This window comes from Chamaea fasciata, unplaced genomic scaffold, assembly GCF_029207755.1.
Source record: "Chamaea fasciata isolate MVZ Bird 193981 ecotype frontalis unplaced genomic scaffold, bChaFas1.0.hap1 SCAF_6, whole genome shotgun sequence".
Taxonomy (NCBI): domain Eukaryota; kingdom Metazoa; phylum Chordata; class Aves; order Passeriformes; family Sylviidae; genus Chamaea; species Chamaea fasciata.
In genome coordinates this window covers 13,647,038-13,664,099 of record NW_027094091.1, presented here as the reverse complement: position 1 = coordinate 13,664,099, position 17,062 = coordinate 13,647,038, and positions in this window count along the sequence as shown.

The following is a 17,062-nucleotide window of genomic DNA, read 5'->3' as shown; positions in this document are numbered from 1 at the left end:
CTCAGAGAGTGTAAATATGTTCTGCAGTGTCATTTATTTAAGCTTCTCAGACTATGAGGCTACCAGCTGGGCAGCTTACTCCCAGCTGGATCTCTTCCAGTCTGAAACTGGGAGTATCCAAACAGGGTTGCCACCATGAGAAGTGCCATGTGCTCCACCAAGCTGTGGTAATGAGCAGGTATTTCTACATTTCTGCCAGTTCCCCTTCACCCCTCTGCCATGCTCTTTTGCAAAACTCAGAGGAGGATTTACCTGGGAGCCATATGTGACACTGCAACAACAGAAAGTTTGGCACTCACGCCTTACCAGCAATGCCATATTGTCAGCACAGCAGTGGTGTCACGTTTTTTGCTGCTGTCTCTCACCTGCTCCTCTGCATCAGACAGCAGACTGAAGTAATTGTGAAGAAGAGCTTTTTCTTCCTGCATAGAAATCTATTTCATTGTTCAGGCTGGTGCAGCCGGTCCTATTGCAAAGACATCATGAGTTACAATTTTCATGCGGTAAGAGTGAGTCAGTGTTTTACACCTGCCCTCAGGCTCTTTCTTGAGGTAAAAAAATAAACATTAACAGTACTTTTTTTCAGGCATTTTGAAATACTCCTCTCATATACACCACATTAATGAGATACCAGTTCCCACCGAAAGAACACTCATTGTTGTCTTTTAACACAAGTGTAAATTGAAAAATCATAGCAAAATCCTCCTATTTAAAACAGAAATCAAGGGATATTATTATTTGAAATACCTTTATTCTCCAAATTATGGCATTGGACACCATATCTGCTTTAGGTCTCATTTTATTTTTATACAAATGTTTCTCTCCACTGCTGTATTACACATATCATAGAAGGAGACTGAAGACAGTAGGAAAATGTTTTGAAATAGCAAAACCATTCTCTCTTCCTCTCACCTCTCAACAGACCACTAAATACAGACAGCTTCATGTCATGTTTGGAAGAATCTTGAAAGACTTGAAGACAGGAAAAGAAAAGAGAGAAGAGAAGAAGCAGCATACTATCACATTAGAAAAACTCTGCGTATTTTTATGCCCCATCATGTCAAGCCCACATTAAAAACGCTATCCACTTATTTCAGATGATCTCCACGCCAACAAATGAGCAAGGGCAGTAGAATAATTAGCCTTACTAAAAACCTCTAAAAACCTTGGGCTGTGTGAACGTAGTAGCTGATTCTCTGTGGTGTGCTACAAGTCATTGTGATATTCAAGGTTGGACATCACCTACTTAAATTAGCAGTTTATCAGAGTCTAGGATGAAAACAGCTGTGGGGATAAAGGATGATGAATCACATGACACGGATTAAATGTAGCTGTGATTAATGGGGCATCACAAAGCAACAAAAAAGAGAACCAACTGTGGAAAGAGATAACTACCACCTCAAGGAGCAAATTGTTGTCTAAGGTGATGTAATTAACTCCAAGCCTCCCCATGGCCTGGATGACCAATTCCGAGAAGGCTTGCTATTGTGCCCACAATAATGACAAGGCTGGGGATTCTTGGTTTAAGTACTGGGATATTAAGTTTCATTTTTACACATTGCAGGGAACTGATAGAGTGTCAATATTGAAGATATGGCAATTTGTAATAGTACAATTACAATATATTGTTGTGAGCCTTTCAACTAACACTCCCCATGAGAGGACAGTTGGAAGAAAAGCTCAGATATGGTGTGCTGTGAGTTATGGGGTCCTTTAAATGCTTACACTCAAGAATTACCCATCGATTATACTTTTCGTCATTGTGTGAAGTCAAAGCAGCTTCCCAAAAGCATTTTAATACAGTAGGTGTGATTAAGAATGTTTTTTGTTCTTTGTCCTCATTAGTTATATCCTGGAAGGACAAGTGGTATTTTTCTTGTTTTTCCACAGAACAGTTTTAGCCCTGGGAATCTCACTGTTTTACTTTCTCGAAGATACCTTGATTCATATATCATATTCATCTGTTTAGAAGACAAAAATTTTATTCAGATCCTTTGCCAGCAATTCCTGCTGCTTCCTTTCTTTAGCTTGGAAATGAAGATTTATATACAGCTGAAGGGAATTTGCTGACAACTTAAAATATTGGGATATTCCTAAAATATTCAATACCTGAAAACTGGAAAGTGGAGACAGAATTTTAATTTTCACTGCTGTCTTTGATACTTCAATGGTTATTCTAAGCTGTCCAAAAGAGATATAGGTTAAATATTTTTAAATAAATATCCCTATAATTTTCCATCCTTGGATAGAAAGGAGTTTTGAATTGCTTGTAATTTTACCATAAAATATATGCTGGATTTGGTTCATGGGAATCTTACACTGGGTTCTGTTGTGGTGACAGATTGACTTCAAGCTGGCAGCCATGTCTATTTGTGTCTGAGAACAGTACATGATCACAGAACAATATATCAAAAGTGCCTAAATTTGAAAGCCTTCTAGATCAAAACTGAGAGAGTCCAAACTGCTTGATGGTTGCATACTTTCTGGATACATTGGTTTCTTATAATATTCTCCTTTTGACTTGTTCTTCCTTGGTGTTGAATTAGACACGTCTTTGTGTGTTGTGATCCTAATGACAGAGTACTTGCTGTGATCTGCATGAAAATCTTCTAGAAGACTCCCGACGTCTGAAAACATAACTTTGATTAGTTTTATTAAGCTTCCTCTGATGCCTTAGGTTTTAGCTTTCATGTTTTTCAGATTCTGTGCTGCCTAGGGGTGTAATTCTGAACTTCATATTAAGTGTTAGTAAGCTCTCCACAGAGAAGATTGACGAAACAAATCCTTTTCCTGCTGAAGACCAAGGACAAACCACAAGTACAACTTTCAGGACCAAAAGCATAAACAAGGGTGGACTGAAGGGAGAAACAAGAAGGATGAGACCTCAAAACCTGAAGCTGTAATTAGACAATTAAACCCCAATATGCAAATGAACCAAAACTTATAAAAGCGTAAGACCTCGTGACCAGTCATTCATTTTCTGATCATTTTTAGTCCACTTTGGGTGTAATGCTGGTCAGGCTCTTGTCCTGCCCAAGGTGTACCCTTAAAGGCCTTTGAATAAATATCTACTTTATTCTCTGGCTCTGTTTGGTCTCTGCTTCAGGTAAGCCTTCCCAAGGAGATTTGTTCCTATTTCAAAATTTTAATTTCTTCAAATTCATTTCTAGTTCTTACAAATGTAGATGCACCTGGGGAAGTTTAAAAGATGATGCATTGGCATTTTTTGCAGTTGTTGTTGAGATAGCTTTCAAATAATGTGGTGGGCTACTGGTTATGTACAAATTTTTGACCACTAAAACCAAAATTGTATTTCCTGCTGTCAAGGCTTAAGATTGTGAGATTCTTGAGACAGATGTATCATTGTTTCATTTGTTAAAAAATACTTGCATAAAGCAGTCCAATGCCTTGCTTTACCTGTAGGTACTCTAGCTGTAAAACAGAAAATGGAGAGTAATTACTCTATGAAATCTAAACCATGAACCGATGTAGTTTTTCAAAGAAATCCTAGGGAAAGTTTTATTTTTGCCATCCATATAATCTCTTCGTTTCTGAACTTCAGGCTACATACACAATAACAACATGCTCTTTAAACTGTAGTAAACACAGGAAAATATTTTACTGTTTGAATAGCTAAGAAAAGTTAATAAATACTACTGTTTTTATTATCACTTCAAAAAAATATATTACCCGTGTCAATAAAACAGATATTGATTGAAACCATGTTGGAATTTTATTGGTGTTCAGAAATATTCATGCAATCCACAATGAGAAATATCCCAGTATCTCTTTTGCATAAGCAGAAAATGGATAGAACAATCTTACTCAGTTTTAAAATTATTTGTGTAAAAATGATGGCAGTATAACAGATCATTACATAATATTTGAGTGAAGCTCTTATATTGCAAAAAGAAATGGGGAAATTCTAAGGCAAAATATTTCTGATTGGTATATTAAACAAATTTTTGAACAAGCTAAACTTGATACAAATGGCAAGTTTTAAAGAGCTCTTAGGGCTGTATTAGTGAAACTGCAGTCCTGCATAAAGAACTTCATTTGGTACCCAGTGTTGAATGGGAAGGGAATCCTTCCATTGGCCATTGTTTAATTTTGCTTATAGCAAAGCAGGATTCTCTTTAGGAGAAAACTCCTTTATTGGTAAGCAATTTACTTGCACTTTTTCTTCATTTTTGTTTTCTGCCTTATTAATAAGCACTAGATAAGAAATGTGATTTATGAAGGATTAAAACAGCAAGTCCATAGCAGAATGGTCCAGGTAGTACTATGGCAGGTAGCCATCATGTTTAGGATATGAATTTACATAAGTATTTTCACTTAATATGATTTCCTATCACAGGTTTAACCTGGTACAGGTAGTTTGGTCATAAATATTGAGAGGAAACAATGCTATCTGGAAATGGAGTAGAATAATAGTCACTGAAAACCCAGCAAGCTCAGTGATTCATCATCAAAACAAAAAAAAAAAACCAAAACAAAACAAAAAAACAAACAAAAAAAACTTCTTTATTTTTTAAAGGATGAATTGGTTTTTTTAAACAAAATTCTGTGGTTCATACAGTACACGCCTTAGAGAAAGATTGAATTGTAGCAGGTCCATATAGGAAACAGTGAGAAGAGAGAAAAGGTATTCTGATACAGGTACTGCAGTCCTCATTAAAAACTAAATAGAATTATTCTTGGAACAAAATCAGTACCCTGCTGAAGGCCGAGACAAAAAACTCCATTACCTTTAATGTGGCCAGCATTGCACCTCCTGCATTTGGAGGCATTCATCTATAGCTGCTTCACATTCTTTGGGCGTAATAGCATCCTTGACTGGGTACACTGAGCAGACCAGTGTGTGACTCCATTACATATTTTACAGGACTTCTGATGTCTCTTTCCTACAGATTGTGCTATCTGGGAAAGACTGGAACTAGCATGAAGTATAACCTCCTGCATTCCTTCTAAATTTATGGCTATTATTGCTACAAATAGTTCTTCAAACTTCTGCAAAAATTATGTTTCAGACACCAGTCATTCCTAAAAGTTTTCTCAGCCATACATAAACCCTGGCTCAGTGGTAATTACTATTTAAATTACTATTTAACATTCTGTGTTTTGCAAGCAATACTGACAATGTGCTAAGACTGCTTTTAATTTTCTCCTTGAGGAAATGCACTGTGCAAATTCATCTCACAGAATGACCTCTGAACAAGCTCTTCCTTCATGACTGCAGCAATATGAAAATGCATGCTTGTATCTGATCAAGTTAAAAAGGTAGACAGAGGGAAAACTGCAGATCCTTATTGTGTAGGCAAAGCTGTTTTTTACCAAAGTGTTCATTCAAGAAATAGCAGCAGTGTTTGTATCATCCATAGTCCTTGCAGGACCAGCATCCTGAAATTTTCTTTTCCAACACAATGCTTTCTGCAGTCAGGTTCTACTGGCATGGCACTCCAGAAACATATTAGGAAGGGAAGGAAACTGGCCATGGACAGCATCTATCTATAGATGTTATTTCAGCATCAGATGGTAGCCTAATTTTAAATTCATCAGCAGTCACTGACACGTTTCCTAAGTGGTTAGATGTGGATATCTCATTTTTGAAGCTTCATCCTGTTCCCTGAAGTTAGTGTACATTGCACCCAGAGAGATTATACAGAAGGTCATGCAGGACTACTAGAGATAGGATGGAACAGCAAAACATTTAGTACCTAATTTATTCCCCATCAATTTTTCTCTAACCAAATCTGGTTGCTTATCTAGCAATTTTCCAAAGCTATAGAACCTAATTTAAACTGTTAATTTTTATTTTTTAACATTAGGAGAAGAATAGCAGTGGAACTTTGCATATTTAATTTTTTCTTTTTTTTTTTTAAATTTTAATTGGATCAAGTAAAAAAACAGCATAATTCTGACAGCAGTTATCTTCAGATGACAAGACTGCTCACTTGGATATTGGCTGTGTTTCAGAGAAAGCTTCCTTTTTGCCCCAAGAAAGAATACTAGCCCTTTTAACCTTATTTTATCTAAAAACATTTAAAACCTTCTCAGTTCTAGCACTAGTGTCACCTATAGTCTTAATAAGAATCATTAGTTTGGTATCAGAAATAATTCTGCTTAAAATATGCAGAAGTTTTTTGTTAAAAAATGGACATTAATGTTGAGTACTTCTCACAACAGCATGGAAGGCTTGTATGTCATATCAGATAAATGGTGTTGTTAATCTTAAACTGTGTATTTATAGTTTAGAATATGGTTAACCGGGAATAATTTAAAAGTACTTACAGGAATGACAATAGTTCTCCTCAGAGACTAAAACTGCCAAGATTAGTGTCACTTGCAGGAACAGATTGTAGGGGAAAAAAAAAAGCTACCAGATCAAGGTTTATTCTATATATAGAATAGTTCAAGAGGTTCTTGGATTAGTTATTACTGAATAAATTATTTTCATCCTCATTGTGTGACCAGTCCTATGCAGGAAGAAAAGTGATTTGTTCCTATTTAGTTTAAACTGTTTTGGAAATTCATTTGACCTGGTCTAAAATATGACCATGAACAAAGAAGTTGTTCAGCTGTCATTCTTCAGATTAAATCAGGGTGTTGTATTAAATTATCTTTCAAATACAGAAATATATATTGACTGTAAATTGTCTTTTTTTCCACAAGTGCACTGGATATTGATGTTTAGCTTCCACTTTTGTCAGAGAATCATTACAGATACAAGTACTAGAAAAACTAGTGATTTAATGTTTTTGAGAGCACATGGTATTGTGCCACTAATAAACAGAGAAATCCACAGTGCTGCAGTCTGTCCTTTTTCCAATCCCTTGTCCTCTGTTAAGTCTCTGCTGTCTGCAGTGACCCTTAGGTCTTTTCCAAGTTTAGTGTTTTTGGTTTAAGCTCAGCAAGGATCAAAGGATATTTCACTTTTTTTATTCTCCTGCATATCAGTTTGTGGTTTTCCATTACTAATGTAATTTAAGAATAGAACTATCTGATTAGGACTGGAGGTACACATTTCATAAGGATAGCACCATGGTTATTAGTTTTAAGAAGCATGGAATGAAAGGTACATAACCTGTGGCAAACACATTTTTCCAGTTTTGTTGCTTTCATAACATATTGCAGGAAAACAGTAAATAAATTGAATAAAAAAAAAAAACAAACAACAAAAAAAGAGGGCTTTAGTTTCCCCCTTTTTTTGTAATGACTTTGAAAACCACTGCAGAGCTTGCATTCCTTCATCCATGTGTCTTTTGCAGGTCATGTCCTGTACCCTAATACATTGTACTCTTTAGTATTCTCATTTGAAATCAATTTGTCTCTTTATTTTCAGGTTTTCACATGTTCTCTTGCAGTCAGAGTTACTGAGTCGGAAACCTGAATGATTGTAAAATTACCATTTGAAGTGGGATAACACATCACAGGGCTTAAGTTCAAAGTGTTGGGTGAAAATCACTTTTCTGCATTCCTGCTTTTAAAATACATTTTCAGTGGTTCTAGAAAGCTGGGCCACAATTGATGTGAGCCAAGTTACTGCCAAAAAAGCAAACAGTAATTTTATCTTCCTGAAATTGTTGGTCATTTATGAAATTTCCAAGAAGGGGATTTAGGTTTTCATCAACTGGCTGTATTCTAGACTCTTTGTATGATTCAGAGTTTTGATTTGATGGAAAACAAACAAAAAAATTAATATACCAATTAATAATTCAGTTCTAGCAACCATAAATAAAAATTCTCAATTAAGAAAGCCCATAATGGGCACCATATAGGTAGTTTATGAAGCTGCAGCTCCTCAAGATATTCTTGAGTAATTGGATTTAAAGGTGTACTGCTACAATCAAATAATAAAATGCAAATATTGTGTTGCCTCTACTAGTATTTTACATCCAGTTATCCACACTAGTACACAATTATTTCTGCAGTAGTAACCCAAACCCAGAGGTTGACTTTTCTTATACCCACATATCCTCATTCATGTTTTTCAACAGAATAGGGATTGCATCTTAACAACAAGCAGTGAACTTACAAAGTAATTAGTGTGGTTGAGCAGCGGAGATAAGGATCACTACCTAAAAACATTCCTGGAAAAGCTTAGTAAGTGCTATTTTGTCTCTCATTTCCCTCTTTTTTTTTTTTTTTTTTTTTTTTTTTTTTTTTTTTTTTTTTTTGTATACTTCAAATGCTTTATCTTTCTGCTGGGACTTTATGATACTCTCTTCTGTTGTACCATGCTTCAGAGCAGCTGGTAAGTAGCACTATAAAAAATGAAGGCTATTATTACTTCATAGAGGAAGCACAGACTTTGAAGCTTCAGTTCAAAGCCTCTATACTGAGGTGAAGAATCACTTTCTAGGCATTGTTTTCCCAGTCTCTTCTGAAAAGGGAGTTCCAGCAATGGGAGGAGAGCAGCTAAAAAGGCTGAGTCACGTACTTTCTTGACCAGTAATATGAGCTAAAAATTTATTCAATCTGTCTCCTAATTAAGTGATTTTATGAACAACCAGCAAAATATTATAATTAAGAATTAATTAAGCATTAATTAATTACGCATCAGTATGGAGGAGCAATCTTGTAGTTCACCCAAATGGTTTGGTACCTGAGGTAAGCATATTATAATAGTTTCAACAATCAGTAGTAGTAAGAATTTACCACCCAAGTCCTAGAAAACCAAAGTAAAATAATGGAAAGGGAATAGGAAATAATCAGAAGCTTTAAAGAAGGAGGTGGAGTCTTGTTCTTCATGCTGAGTTTGTTTTCATAAATTACTTCCGCTGCATTCTGCAGAGATAGTTGGAGCTTTGTCAGAAGATTCCCGCCTTTACATGCTCAAACATACTGTTAAATTCCTACAACTCATATGATATTTCTATTTTTTTTTCTTGTACCAAATTGGTTGATATTGTGTGGCCTGAAGAAAACAGGATATTGGATGGATTTGTACAAATTTACAAGAAACTGCAGTTTCCTTAAATAAAACGTAATAAATCACTGTGCTTAAAACAGGAATCACTGAGTGGCAGTAGTTCCTTCTATCAAGGTCTCTCCTGGACAGATTGTTTTACTTTCCTCTACTACTCTCCACAGGAGAAAAAATATATTATGATATTTTGTTCTTATGTTTGTTAATGTTCCCATAAGTTGATTAGCTCTTCTTTTAGAACAATGCAAGGAAAGAACCACTTTCTCTGACAAATTAGACATGGGACATGTTAAGGGTCATTCTCGTAGCAGTGACAAGAACAGAAAAGTTTTTAAGGTGGACACAAATAGCTGGTATTTTGGTCACACAGCTGAAACTACACCTTCAAAATCACAGTGTCTACCTCCAACTCTGTACAAGTGCCATGTGCTACTGTCCATTCTCTATTGAGAAAACCAGGTCTGAGACCATTAAGGAATCTGAAGGTACACAAGGCCATGGGACCTGACAATACCCATACAGAGGTCCTGAGGGAACTGGCCATGCAAGTGGCTAGGCCATTATCCATCATATTTGACATTCCACTTAAGTTCCCACTGACTGGAAAAACAGAAAAATAACCCCAATTTTTGAAAAGGGAAATAAGGAAGACACATGAAACTACATGCAGGTCAGTCTCACCTCAGTCTCTGTCAAGATCATGGAACAGATCCTCCTGGAAACTCTGTGAAGGCACATGGTAAATAAAGAGGTGATTGGCAACAACCAGCATAGGCAATTTTTTTACAGATTTTATTTCACTAAAGGAAAATTGTGCCTGAAAAATTTGGAGGCCTCTGGTGAAATAATATCATGAGAGAAGATCAACAGATACCATCAACCTGGACTGGTAAATAGCATTTGACACTGTCCCATACAACATCCTTGTCTCAAAATTGGAGAGATGTGTGTTTGATGGATGGACCACTTGGTGGATAAGTAACTGGCTGAATGGACACAATCAAAGAGTTATGATCAATGGCTCAATGTGCAAGTGGAGACCAGTGGTGAGTGGTGTTCCTCGGGGTCAGGATTGGGACCAGAACTTTTTATCATCTTTGTTGTCAACATGGGCAGTGGGATTGAGTGTGCCCTTGGCAGGTTTGCCGCCAATCTGTGTGGTGGAATTGACACACTGGACTGTAGGGGTGCCATCCGGAGGGATATTGACAGGCCTGAGAGTTGGGACCATGTGAACCTCATGAAGTTCAATACAGCCAAGTGTAGGTCCTGCACCTGAGTCAGAGAAATCCCAAGCACAAATACAGGCTGGGTGGAGAATGGATGGACAGTAGGAGACTGATTCAGGGGTGTTGGCTGCTGAGAAGATCAACATGACCCAGCAAGGTGCACTCACAGCCCAGAAAGCCAACCATATCCCAGGCTTCATTAAAAGACAAGCACCTAACAGGGCAATGGAAGTGATTCTGCCCCTTTGCTCTCATGACACCTCACCTGGAGTGCTGCTGCATCCAGTTCTGGGGCCCCCAGCACAGGAAAGACATGGACATGTTGGAATGAGTCCACAGAAGGCTACAAAGATGATCAGAGGGCTGGAGTGTAGTGAAGCACCCCACACTTCCAATAAGTGCCTCCAAATAGGGAAAAAGTTTCAGTTTACCTTTAGGCATTTTAGGAAGTTTATCTGGAAGGTTCTGTGGGTTTCTCATTGTAATTGGCTCAGAACCAGCACAGAAGTGTGGATTGGACTCCAGGAACGTAACTCAAAGTCTAAAGTCTGTTGTTCATCTCATTGGGCCAAGAGCCAAAAAGCCCACCTAAGCTGTTAATTAAGTACTAAAGAGAGAGAACAAAGAAACTCCATGCTTTTCAAGGTGTTGTAGCAAGTAGGAGACTTGTCTTTATACTGTGCTGGGTCTTGCTTTTGTTTTTGTATTACTTTCCTTCTTTATTAAAACCTTTTTGATTTTTCAAGATACACTCCATCATGCCGTCTGGCTAATTAGTACAAGCCATGTCTCTGCCAGGCTGGACCCTCAGAGGTGTGGGTTTAACCCATACTGGAGTACCTCTCTGATGAAGACAGGCTGAGACAGTCGAGAAGAGAAGGCTCTGGGGAGTCTTTAGAACAACTTTTCAGTACTTAAAGAGGGCTGGAGAGGGACATTTTGTAAGGGTGAAATGCTTTAGGATGAAAGAGGGTAGGTTTAGATTAGATATTGGGAAGAAAGTCTTTACTGTGAGGGTGGTGAGGCCCTGGAACAGGTTTTCCAAGGAAGCTGTTGAGGCCCCATGAAGAAGTGTTCAAGGCCAGGGTGGATGGGGCTCTGAGAAATTTGGTCTATTAGAAGGTGTCCCTGTCCATGGCAGGGTGGTGGTACCTACACGATCTTTAATGCCCCTTCCCACCCAGATCATTCTGTGATCTATGATTTGGCTCTTCATATGTGAAAACTAATTCAGAAATAACATTATTTAAAAATACTGTATTTTTTTTTCTTGTATTTGTTAGTTTATTCCTGTATGGACTTGGACTGCCTCAAAATCACAGTTTTGCTCCACTACTCATAGGGATTTTTTTTTTTTTATCCACAGTCATTTGGAGCAAATCAAATGTTACTGAAGTTTTATTTTACATGTCAGCACACCTAGAAGCTCAAAATCTGCCCCTGGGAAGATGACCTGAGAACATCTTAGGCACTGAAAGCTTAGGCAGGCATTTTTGGTGAGACTTGCTATGTCAGCTCTCTGCTGCCTATTTGACAATTCCCTTGTGTAAGAACATTCTCAAAAGACTGGATAAGCTAGTTTATAGCTGTTTTGTGGCACTGGAGAGAACCTAAAGATTTCTGAGATTAGTTTAAAGTGGACTTGAAGAAAAAATACAAGCAATGTTTTTCCCTGTCTCCCCAGTTTCTAAGTATGTTTATGAAGACTGAATATGTTTGAAAAAGCAAAATAATATTTTTAGCAATAAATAAATATAAAATGATGTCTCTGAATGCTTTCCAAAACTCTAAAATGGATGAAATAAATACCATATCCATGCCCAGAGCTTAAATTTCCAATAAGCTGTTGTAGAGGGCAACACTGCAATCCATGATGTCACCTACTTTGCCAACTGATTTCAAACAAATTACTGTACAGCCACTGCTATTACAATACTTAATAAGTAAAGTTGAGAGGTCATCAGGATGGGTTTGATATTTCTCAGTCCGTAAAATTTGGACACTAATAGCAGTGCAGATGTTGTCTTATGCAACTGCTGTCCAGGTCTAATGGTTTCTTGATCATGTCCTGGTGGTTTTCCACCCTAAATTTTCTCCTTCAGATTTAGCCTAAATTCTCTTTCCTGTTAATTAAGCCACATGATTTTTTGTCTTAGACACAAGGATTAAGGCAAAATGTTCCCCAAATGCTGAGGTAAAGTGGTGCAGAATAATCTACTCACTACACCCACATGACTTCAAACTCCTCCCCCTCACAGCTACAGCAAGAAATTAACTCTGTCCTGGCAAAAGCCAGGGCAGATGGAGATCTGTGCTTCAACAAGCATGTAGAGGCTTGGTAACGTAACAACATATCATAACATAACACAGCACTGGCTAATCCAGTTTAGTTAACAGGTCTCTGTTTCATGAATAAAACAGCTTGTATTCCTCACTGGAAGAAATATATGCCAGAAGATGAAGCATTTTGCGGAGTTCAGCAATGGTGGCTGGTTCAAGACAGGTCCTCTGACAGTTTCTCATCCTACCAAGACCATGGTAGCAAAATGAGCTGACCTGTTTGCTGTGTAGTCCATCAGCATGGACCTCAGTGCAGGAAGAGTTGCACAAATGTTTATAATAAATGATACAGAGACTTGCAGAGGAGTACAATGGGCAGCAGAAACATTCCGTGTCTCCAGCATTCCAGCTAAATCTGCTTGAGCTTCTGTCAGGCTTTTTATCAACCATGTGAGTTATTCCCCTTGTGGATTGAGCCTGAGATCTCACGGATTTTCTCTGCCTTGACACAGAAGAATGAGTGATGTCGGTTGGTCATGCATCACCCAGTTTTGCCACAGCAGCAGATCCATGGGTTTCAGAGGAATTATCATGATTTAGTTAGGATCAGAGCATCGCAGCAGGGAGTGATCCTGGATTGCAGGAGCAATATGCAGCCTGCCACTTCAGAATTTGGTGGCCATGATGTTGTCATTGTGCTGCATTGGATCATACTTTGTGTTTTACACTTAATTTCTGCATTAAAATTTTATAGAAAATCATAGGCTATAGAAAGCCAGCATAGAATCTCAAATTCACATAAGTTTATTTCTGTAGAAAAGTTGCCCATTTTAAATAAAAACTTGCTTATCTTAAAAGATAACTAGACAGTTAACAACACTTTGTACACTTAGCAGTAAAAGCAGTTCTTCTAGCTGAGTGTGGCTGGATTACCAAATCTCACCCAATTTTGTCCTCTGCTTATAGTATCCACAATCTCATGGGACATTTGCAGGCAGGTGCAGACAAGGACTCTGTTTACCTGCTCATTTCAGAAACAAGTCTTATTTGTCGTGCTCATCAATCAGCTCACTCCTTGGAACAGTTAGGAAGCCTCATGCATTTTCTTCTGTATGTTCTTTTAAAAACATCTAGACTTGCACACTGTGTATGTGAAGAAACTTTTGTGACTGGTGATGAACATGAAGTGAGTGCAGGGTGAAAATAAGCATGCCAAGAGGTTGTATTTAACAAATACAAACTTTTCACTGCTTTAAAATGGTTTCATGGCTACTTATGCACAACAGTGAAGAAGACAATTGAGAAGAAGTGGAGTTTTTCAGTCAGCATTGCCACTTCATTTTTAACACAGCTGTCTGAAGTAGGCATCTTGTAACACGCTGTCACATACCCATTTCTTAGGTGTATTTACTTGTACCTCAACTCTCAATTAGCTGAAAAGTCTGTAAAGTCTTAAACATTTGACAGTACATACACATAAGAGAATGGTGTTATTCCTTGAACAGAGTATACCAAAAATCTAAACACAAATCAAAGATGCTTAGTCTGCATAAAAAGTCAGACACTGCAGGCTCTGAGTCAGTGAATTGAATAGGAGTTTCTTGTTCTACAGCAGCTAAAATGTGGTGGGTTTGTTTTTTTCTTTTTTTTTTTTTTTTTTTTTTTTTTTTTTTTTTTTTCTTTTTTTTTTCTTTTTTTTTTTTTTTGCATTTTGGTGTTCAAGAATAGTTGCAGCACACAGACTGAAGATACTAAACAATATTTCCTTATTACATTTGCTAATTTAAAAGTCAACTGGCACATGCCATCGATTTCTTTTTTTCAGATACTGTAGTTAAACAAGTTCTGCAATCAAATTTATTACAGGTGATTCACTGAATGCTTGAACAGCACAGTATGGTTTAATTTCAAATGCAATCAATATTTCCAAAGCAATGCACAACTAAAATAAATTTGATACATACAGAGCGGGACTCATGGTCATTGACATTTTCAGTCAATAGTGTTTTTGAAAAACAGCAAACAATATGTTTAAATCAACTGCAAATTCATTGTTCTTGTGGTACAAAGGTAGCTACTTCAGAGAAAAAAAATGCAGGAAAACAAACACTCCTTCCTCAATGCCCTCAGAAGCAAAGCCATTGTGATAATAATATATATTTCCTATGGAAGAAGTAATCATCAGCAGCAAAGAACCGCAAAGGATGGTGGCCAAGTCCTCTTAATGGTAATAGCTTGAAAGTACTCTAATCCTTTCCTTCCTGGTTTTCTCCAATTACCTGAATTATTTTTATCCCGAGCAACAAAAGGTATTCAATAGTCAATCAAGTGAGTAAATTTCAAAATTATTTGTGTAGAAAAAAACATGTAGATACAAGAATTTCATTGTCTGTTTGAAGGAATTTGCTATTACATGGGTATTTTATCTTCTATTTTGATTTTTTTTATTGCAAGGCTGCAAAACAGAGCTGCCTTTTCAGAGAGATCTGTTTAAATGGGAAAAGTGAGCAACTTTTGAATATACCGTTGAAAATACTTCAGGGATTCCCTGAAGATGATATGACTTCAAAGTTGGCTCTGCTTCAAGTTAGAGGATGGACCAGATGATCTCTAAAGGTTCTATCCAGACTAAAGTATTTTATGACTCTGAAGTCTTCTCTTCAGCTGACAGCCTTTAAGACTGCAGAAAACACCATATTAAAGAGAGACCAGGAGTAAAGTGTTTAAAATTTTATCTTATTTCTCCAGATCTTCTTTAAAAGACAGTAGGTGCACATTAAAAAAAAAAAAGCATATAATCTCAAATCCCTGTAGCTCCTGTATAACTGAAGGGAAGTTGGTTTCAGTTTAGTAAAATTATTGGCAAATTCCAGTTTTGCTTTAATACTGTGGACTGTCCTTGTCATATAAATTTTAATATGTGAGATATCAACAATTTCCACTGTTTATTAATCTCGTGGGGGACACTATGGAGGGTTTTCTTCCAGATCTTATCACCTACAAGCTTTTTTTGCAACTTTGAATATGAAACATTTCTTGTCATAAATTGACAGTTCTTGTTCCACCCTAATCCCATGAGGCTCTTCTAAAGAAAAAAGAAATGTAGCAGTCAAATTGTATGATATGAAGTGACAGCTTGATTTGTAGCATTTAAAAGATGGCTGCTATTATTATTAGACAATTTGATAGAGTGGAAAAATGTAATTTTCTTTTCTACATACACTTTAGTGCAGTTTCAGTAACCGAGTTGTATTTTACTTATATTTTATTCATTGGGAAATTTGTCCCTGCTTCCATGAAAATAGAAAATCTTTTATGCCAGAACATTTTTATAGCCCTTCCTTACAACTTTCTACATTTTCACACCATTTGCCATTCAGGCAAATTCATGGGGAAGCCCAGTTTTAGATTAAATATTGAATGGTGTATACTTAGTTACTGTCCTCTCAAACCCATATTCCTCTGTCAGAACTCAGTCAGTTCCAGTCCTCACCATCTAAATCCTTTCCCATGAGGTACTTAGTCCCCTGAATATGGATGAGTAGCTGAAAAGTGGGTCACCTTGACATATTCTACAGATATCTGGGTGAAAAATTTCAGGACTAAATTACTCATCCTTCTGACTTTTTTTTTTATTATTATTTTTTTTATTTTATTTTTTTTTCCCCCTTACCAAATTCAAAGGAAACACTCCTTCAGTTTTTGGTACTTAGTGACAACAGATGTCATAGGAACAATTCCTGAATTCCATGATTTGGGGAACTTACCTGCTACCAGCTATGGGATAAGGCACATCAAAAAAAATATATGCACCATTCACCACACAAAACATCCTTCAAAATGCCTCCCCTAAATAGATCAAACTGAATATATTTAAAATCTGATATAAGATGCATGTGATATGTGAGTCAGTCCAAACCATCCACAGCAATCATAGATGGCACCTCCTCTGCACTAAAGTCAACACAGGAAACAAATCAGGAAGAGAGAACCACCTGGCTCCATGAGCTGTGAGTTTCTTTCCTCGGAAATTTGTGTTATTAAAATATAGTAAAATGAATTAAAAACTGAAGTCTGATGTATGTTTTTTTATGGTTTGCTTCCACTTTATTTCGTTCATTTCATTAGAGCTACACTGGGTTACTCCTGAATTCATTTTTCATTAAAATATATCAGTTTTGCCTTCATCTATGAAGTACATGAAGGTACATGATGAAGACAACTAAAGGAGAGCAAAGGGCAAAGAAGTGCATGGCTGGTTCTCCAGTTTCTCTGCTGCTCTGTGTCTGCCTTACTCTAATCTTTTCAGAGTAAATTGAACTGCATAAAAGTGGTGTGAACAGTCAATTTCCAGGCTTCAATTTCATTTAAAATATAAATAAACCCCCCAAAATATCAAAAGATCTGCAAATTGAGAGAATAACCTTTTAACCATTTTTAATCCAATAGAGGACTTTGGATCACTGCATAACTAAAACAGTAAAGGATGACTGAAGTTTCATTTTTCAAATCAATCATTTTCCTCTATACTTTTAAAAGAGACAATCTCTTGTCTCACTGATAAATGGCAAAATATTGCCTAGAACTTATAACATTTCCCAATGTTCAATTTATCTTCTTGTAC